This window comes from Hyla sarda, chromosome 9 (genome assembly GCF_029499605.1).
Source record: "Hyla sarda isolate aHylSar1 chromosome 9, aHylSar1.hap1, whole genome shotgun sequence".
NCBI classification, from domain to species: domain Eukaryota; kingdom Metazoa; phylum Chordata; class Amphibia; order Anura; family Hylidae; genus Hyla; species Hyla sarda.
The window spans coordinates 6518382-6526529 of NC_079197.1; positions in this window are offsets into that span (position 1 = coordinate 6518382).

The window sequence follows — 8148 nt, forward strand, 5'->3', positions numbered from 1 at the left end:
TGACCCCTAAGACATGTATCCCATAGCCCTGTGATGTGACCCCTAAGGCCTGAATCCCATATCCCTGTGATGTGACCCCTAAGACCTGGACCCCATATCCCTGTGATGTGACCCCCAAGACCTGGACCCCATAGCCCTGTGATGTGACCCCCTAAGACCTGGACCCCATAGATCTGTGATGTGACCCCCTAAGACCTGGACCCCATAGATCTGTGATGTGACCCCCTAAGACCTGGACCCCATAGATCTGTGATGTGACCCCCATAGCCCTGTGGGTCCAAGTTACCACCTTGATCTTTGTCATGTTCGTCATTCATGAACAATGTCTGCAGTGTGTCCCGGGGGGCCTAGGGACCGCCAGCTTTTCCAGGCAGGGACTGAATCGGGGACCTGGCTGGATCCTTTATGCCCAATTGCACTGAATGTCATTTTCTGCACCTCTTGTATGACGCCACCCGCTGGCCACCAGTCATCTACTGCACTCACTGTGTATCAGGGTGAGGGAAGTCAGTTTGGGAGTGGGACCCAGTTCCAGTGGATCGAGAGCAGTGCTGAATTATCTTTGGCGCTCCACGCTCCGCTCCTCTCCCTATCCTCCCGTCCTTCCCTTACGGGCCCTAGCAGTCCTTTCTTTAATTCCCTACATCAACAGCCGCCATATCTGCAGGCAGAGGCACACTGGGGTGGGTGGTCTGAGTGGGTGGGCCTCCTCCATCCAGCTGACACCATCTGACGTTTTGCTCACCACGTGGAAAGTAGTGGGGGAGCAAGTGGGGGGGAAATGGCGGGGGTGGCAAGGAGCTGGTCTTACCGCAGTGGCGTTGCTATGGGAGGGCGGACTGCACCGGGTGACACCCTCGTGTGGGGTGACATCCTGACTAATGTGCGTCCATCCCACACACTGTGCAACTGCAGTCGGGGGCCCCATAGTTGCACAGTGAGTGACACTAGACAAGTATGGACTGAAGGTGCACAGTACTTACATGTACTTCTGTCCTGTGCACCTACAGGCTTCTTCATAATTCAATTGGTGCCAGAAAGTTAAACAGATTTGTAAATTACTTCTATTTAAAAATCTTAATCTTTCCAGTACTTATCAGCTGCTGTATGCTCCACAGGAAGTTCTTTTCTTTTTGAATTTCCTTTCTGTCTGACCACAGTGCTCTCTGCTGACACCTCTGTCCGTGTCAGGAACTGTCCAGAGTAGGAGCAAATCCCCCATGGCAAACCTATCCTGCTCTGGACAGTTCCTGACATGGACAGAGGTGTCAGCAGAGAGCACTGTGGTCAGACAGAAAGGAAATTCAAGAAGAAAAGAACTTCCTTTGGAGCATACAGCAGCTGATAAGTACTGGAAGGGTTAACATTTTTTAATAGAAGTAATTTACAAATCTGTTTAACTTTCTAGCACCAGTTGATAAAAAAAAAAAAAAAGTGTTTTCCAGGGGAGTACCCCTTTAACAGGTTAAAACATATTGTTAATTATCCTGTATGGTGAACGGTGTAAACATAAAAAAAAAAAGAAAAGTCTGAAATTGCTGCTTTTTTGTCACGTCACATCCCAGGAAAATTAAAAAATAAGCAAAAGTGGAACCAAAAAAAATCTACAGATCACGGCGCAAAAAATGACCCTCATACATCCCTGTACACGGAAAAATGAGAGAGTTAGAGGGGTCAGAATAGAGTGATCTAAAATATGCTTAAAAACACCTGTCTCGGGAACCGCCCAGTTTAGAAGCAAATCCCCATAGCAAACCTCTTCTAAACTGGGCGGTTCCCGAGACAGGTGTCATCAGAGAGCACTTAGACAGAAAAGAACAACCTAAACTTCAGAAGCTCATAAGTACTGAAAGGATTAAGATTTTTTAATAGAAGTAATTTACAAATCTGTTTAACTTTCTGGAGCCAGTTGATATATTAAAAAAAGTTTTTCCCTGGAATACCCCTTCAAGAACACAGACAATTAAATTTTTGCTTTTTCACTTGTTTTTTTGCGCGACCAATTGTTCTTTGTAATAAAATTTTTCACACAATTTTCTACCACACCGGATGACACTGACCCTAGCAACAAATCACCAACTCCTGGGCCGAAGCCCGGAGAAACTCACACCCCTATATATTGTGCCCCCCTATAGGGGGGCACAATATATAGGGGTGTGAGTTTCTCCGGGCTTTGGCCCAGGAGTTGTTGATTTTCTGCATTAAAGGGTACCTCTCATCAAAAAAACTTTTGATATATTATAGATTAATGTATGCAGAATAACTTTACAATAGCATGTTATAAAAAAAATATGCTTCTTTCTATTTAATTTTCCACTTTGAAAAAATGACCACTAGGGGTCTCCCTACCAGTCCTTTTCTATAGATTTCAGACTCATGCTGGAGTCCTAAATCTCAGACTGCAGCTGGGACACAGACAAACTGTGTGAGCTTGTCTGTGTCCCAGCTGCAGTCTGAGATTTAGGACTCCAGCATGAGTCTGAAATCTATAGAAAAGGACTGGTAGGGAGACCCCTAGTGGTCATTTTTTCAAAGTGGAAAATTAAATAGAAAGAAGCATATTTTTTTATAACATGCAATTGTAAAGTTATTCTGCATACATTAATCTATAATATATCAAAAGGTTTTTTGATGAGAGGTGTCCTTTAATGACCCCTTACCCTCCTTTGGGTTCATTTGTTTTTTTCAACCCTAGCAACGCCACTGCTTACTTAGGGCACAAAGGGGTCTAGCACCAGCCCTGCTCTTTAGTACCACATATTTGTCACCCGTCCACCTCCACCTAACAAGCTGTTATCAGGACTAGTTCATGGCCACAGAAGCCAATGCAGACGCCTGACTATTGTATTCAAAATGGCAACTACCCTATGGGGAATATATTAATCAGTAAGTTATGACCCCTGAGACATTAGCGGGCGGCAGATGATGGGGGTTCTCGTGATCTCTCCTCAACAACATCAGGTTCACATTATAAACAAGTCATTAAACAATCTGGATGTAAACACAGCTGATACATTTGTTTTCTTGAGAATTACGGTTGGGATTTGCTCCCTCGGCATCTTATTCCGTGTCTGCTCCTACAATTCTTTCTGCAATTAACTTCGGTAATTGTCCTTATAAACCTTTATAATACCGGTTGATATTAGGGGGCATGCACTCACAGGGTACCATGGCTAAAGTCAGAAAGACTTTCTCCCTCCTCCCCAGAGCTCGTATGGTTAAATGTTGAGATCCTTGCTGCCTACGGCCACCACTAGGGGGAGCTCACTGCATATGGATTTATAAAATGTTTCATTTTAAATAGGAGCTGTGGAATGATGGCTGCAGAGAGATATTTTACTAAGGTAGGGGGAGTAGTTCAGTGCCGGTCCCCACTCAGCAGTAGCATGGTAGGTACACTGACGATTGATCCCACTGTACTGTTAGTAGTCTGAACAATTAGGAAGGCCACATATGGGGTTTTAAGACACCATTCATGAGGATTCCCACCTAGAGTCTGGAGGGATTTTCCAGGCTGTGGATTTTTTGTCTCTCTTTTGGGTAGTTATTGTTCGATTCCCTGCTTACATAGTTAGTATGGTTTAATAAAGACAGACGTCCATCAAGTCCAACCAAGGAATTGAAGGGAAGGGGTATGGTGGGATGAGGGGGAGGGGATTTTATATTTCTGCATAAGCATTAATGTTATTTTGTTCCAGGAATGTATCCAACCCTGTTTTAAAGCTTTCAACTGTTCCTGCTGTGACCAGTTCCTGAGGTAGACTGTTCCATAAGTTCACAGTTCTTATGGTAAAGAAGGCGTGTCACCCCTTGAGACCAAACCTTTTCTTCTCCAGACGAAGTGAGTGCCCCCTTGTCCTTTGAGGGGGTTTAACCTGGAACAGTTGATCATATCCCTCCCTTAAACGTCTCTTCTCAAGACTAAGTAAATGTAATTCTTTTAACCTTTCCTCATAGCTGAGATGTTCCATGCCCCATATTAGTTTAGTCGCGCGTCTCTGCACCCTTTCCGGCTCCACAATGTCCCTTTTATGGAATGGCGACCAAAACTGAACAGCATATTCCAGGTGAGGCCGTACCAATGCTTTATAAAGGGGGAGTATTATGTCCCTGTCCCTCGAGTCCAGGCCTCTTCTGATACATGACAATATCCTGCCGGCTTTGGAAGCAGCAGCCTGACATTGTGCTATTCTGTAGTCTGTGATCTACAAGTCACCCAGATCCTTCTCCACCATTGACTCTCCCAGTTTAATCCCCTCCCCCCCTAAGACATAGGATGCATGCAGGTTTTTTAGTACCCAGATGCATAACTTTACAGTTATCCACATTGAACCTCATTTGCCCAGACACTTAGTCTATCCAAGTCATCTTGTAACCTATACACCTCCTCTATAGACTGTACCATGTTACAAAGCTTGGTGTCATCTGCAAAGATAGAAACAGAGCTGTTAATACCATCCTCTATATCATTGATAAATAAATTATACAACAGCGGGCCCAGTACAGAACCTTGGGGTACACCACTAATAACCGGGGACCAATCAGAGTACGAATCATTGACCACCACTCTCTGGGTACGATCCATGAGCCAGTGTTCAATCCAGTTGCAAACAAAATTTTCCAAACTCAAAGACCTTAACTTACCTGTCAGACGTCTATGAGGGACAGTATCAAATGCTTTTGAAAAACCCAAAAATACTATATCCACAGCCATTCCTCTATATACAGAGCCCCCCCTCTATATACACATCCCCCCTCTATATACACAGCCCCCCTCTATATACACAGCCCCCCTCTATATACACAGCCATTCCTCTGTCAAAGCTTCTACTCACCTCTTCATAAAAGCAAATTAGATTGGTTTGACAACTTCTATCCTTAGTAAACCCATGCTGGCTATCACTTATAGTTCTATTATCCCCTATGTATTCCTGTATCTAGTCCCTTATAAGTCCTGCAAACTATTTTCCCACAATGCACGTTAAACTTACCGGTCTATAATTTTACTTTTTGAAGACCTAGAGCCCTTTTTGAAGATTGGTACCACATTCGCCTTGCGCCAGTCCCTTGACACAATACCAGACACCAGATAATCTCTAAATATCATGAACAGGGGTACAGAAAAGACTGAACTTAGTTCTCTAAGAACTCTTGGGGGTCCTGGAGATTTGCTTACATTTACTTTACTTAATTTACCTTGTACCATCTCTACATTAAGCCAATTCAGAACATTACATGATGTGTTACCAGCACTGGCCCGGCCTGCGTCAGCTCCTCCCTCTTCCCTCATATATACAGAACTAAAGAACCTATTCAGTAGCTCCACCTTCTCTTGTTAGCCAGTGACCACCTCCCCATTATCATTATTAAGGGGTCCCACATGCTCCATCATTGTTTTTTTTGCATTTATATATCTAAAAAAATGTGGTAGGCCACGGGTTGGGGTAGTGTAGTCCGGGTGTTGTTTCAGTATATCAAGGGTTAAGGTTAACCCTGTTGTTCGTGACGCCAGGCTGAGGGCTAGTATGCTGAGGTAATTCTCTGGCCTATCGCCGCCCTTCCCAGTAATGACAGGTGCATGCATAAAATGACTGAAGGTCCACAAGGTAGTGGAACTTGAACTTGGATAAACTTTACTTAAAGTCTTGCGGTACATCCAATGGACAGTAACAGTCTCATTAATACAGTCTCTGGACAAGGAAAAAGTAAAAAAAAGGGCTCCAGTTGCGCAATAAGTCCCCTTAAGTGCTATGAATGCACTAGTCAGTCATGTAGAGTAAAAAAGCTACATTTATTAGTCCATAACAAGCGCTTTTGGAGTCTGAACAACTCCTTCTTCAGGTTCAAAGACTATGATACATGAGGCGTATCATAGTCTTTGAACCTGAAAAAGGAGTTGTTCAGACTCCGAAAGCGCTTGTTATGGACTAATAAATGTAGCTTTTTTACTCTACATGACTGACTAGTGCATTCATAGCACTTAAGGGGACTTATTGCGCAACTGGAGCCCTTTTTTTAAACTTTTTCCTTGTCTACATACCACGGGTGGGCATATGTCTAGTCCAACCCGGTCTTAGTCTCCGTGCTGCATGTTCCTGGCTTTCTCCCCGGAGAGGGATTGATTAACGTATAATAGTGTTGTGGCTAACCCACAACCTATACAGGTGAGCACCCTGTTTATATACATCATATAGCTGTTTTTTAACGAAGGATAATATTCTATGAGGCGCTCCGTGTTCTCTTTTTTGTCTTCCTTATATATTAATACAGTCTCCATACACTTCAGTGACTGACAGTTGTTGCGGACCTTGACTTTTGATATAAGTTTTAGAATTTAGGGTAATTTGCAAAGATCCGTCTGGATTTAGGGGTTAGATATGGTCCGGTGATCTTGCAGAGTGCTTAGGGATTGATTGCACTCACAGTTTTGTAAAGATCAGCCGTCGCCGCAAGGCTCGGGCCTAACTCACTGATGACAGCAGCGCAGATCTTTCCCTGTCAACAGCCCACGAAGAAAAAGAAAGAATAATGGCCGCCGCTCCCATATATGAGCAAGGGCAGGGCTGTTTTGGATTGGTCCAAGTCAGCTGTCACTCACCGTTACATAGCCTGATGGGTAAACACCTGACTTCCTCCAAAGGTCCTTGAACTACAAACCATAGAGTCTTTGGAACGCATCACGAGACCCTTTTTTTATTAAATTTTTACAGATTTTATTAAGCTTCTTTGTACTGTTCAAATGCTATAGCTGACCTCAGATTAGTATTTTTTGTTGTTCATTGTTCTTTTAACATCATTTGTCAGCCATGTAGGATTTAGTTTTAAAAGTTCATACTTGTTCCCCTTAGGAATAAATTTAGCTGTATAGTTATTCAGTGTTGATTTAAAAATTTCCCATTTATCGTCTATATCAGTATTTGAGAACACCTCCTCCCAGTCTATGTCCTGAAGTGCAACTCTCAGCCCAGGTAAATTTGCCTTTTTAAAATTATATGTTTTTGCCCTCCCAACCGGTCTTTGTTTTGTACACTTTAAGTCAAAAGTAACTATATTGTGGTCGCTATTACCAAGGTTTTCACGCACATTTACATTCCCAACCAGCTCTGCATTGTTGGAAATGACCAGATCCAACAGAGCATCACTTCTTGTTGGTTCCTCCACAAACTGGCCCATCAAATTATCCTGCAATAAATGTAGGAATTGTCTCCCCTTTGTAGTTTTAGTCAACCCCGGACCCCAATCTATTTGTGGATAGTTAAAATCTCCCATTATTACCACTGTACCTGCCCAGGCAGCCCTCTCTATTTGTTTATGCAGCTGACCTTCTGTCTCCTCAGTGGTGTTGGGGGTCTATAGATTACACCAAAAATGATCTTTTCAGTGTTTTCCTCCTTTTGTAATTCTACCCACAGTGATTCCACATTCTTAGAATCATAACACGCTATGGCATTGTCACACTGATTTTCTAACTTACAGACATACTCCACCACCTTTCCTGTTTACCACCACCTGCTGTTGATGTAGAAAAAATGGTGTTATCCTAATTACAGGTGGATCATTGAATATGTTCTTCCTATGATCCTCCTGGTTTGGGGTATGTATTGAGACTTAGGCCTGTATTTGTCTTTATTGATCTGGTGAATTTTCTATTAGCCGAATTTACACACCTCACATCATTACCTGTTCCAGTTGTGTTTTGCTGTTACCTGGAATGGATGAGTTAGTAGTGGAGCTGCAGAATTGTGCTGTTGTTGGAGTCATGTCTAAGTGGATAGAAAATTGTCTGTGGGACTTCGGTGTGTCGACCTCAGTGTAACTTGGTGTTTCTTCCTTCTTGTTTGGCTAAAGTGTTGGTCCTGAAGTCCCTGTGGAGGCCTGTTTTCCTGGGATTCCAGAGCAGCATTCATCTCAGTGGAGTTGTCAGTGGAGGCAATGGTTCTCACTTCTCCAGAGTGTGTTAGTATTCAGCATACAGCAGGAGGTGGCTGACTAATAGTATAAAGCGTAAAGCAGGAGGTGGCTGACTTTGTTGTATACAGCATACAGCAGGAGGAGATAGACTGGTAAGAGTGTAGAAGCCAGTGTACAACAGGAGGTTTAAAAATTTAGTTTTTTTTTACTGTTTTAAAAAAAGAGGTTTTTCAAATT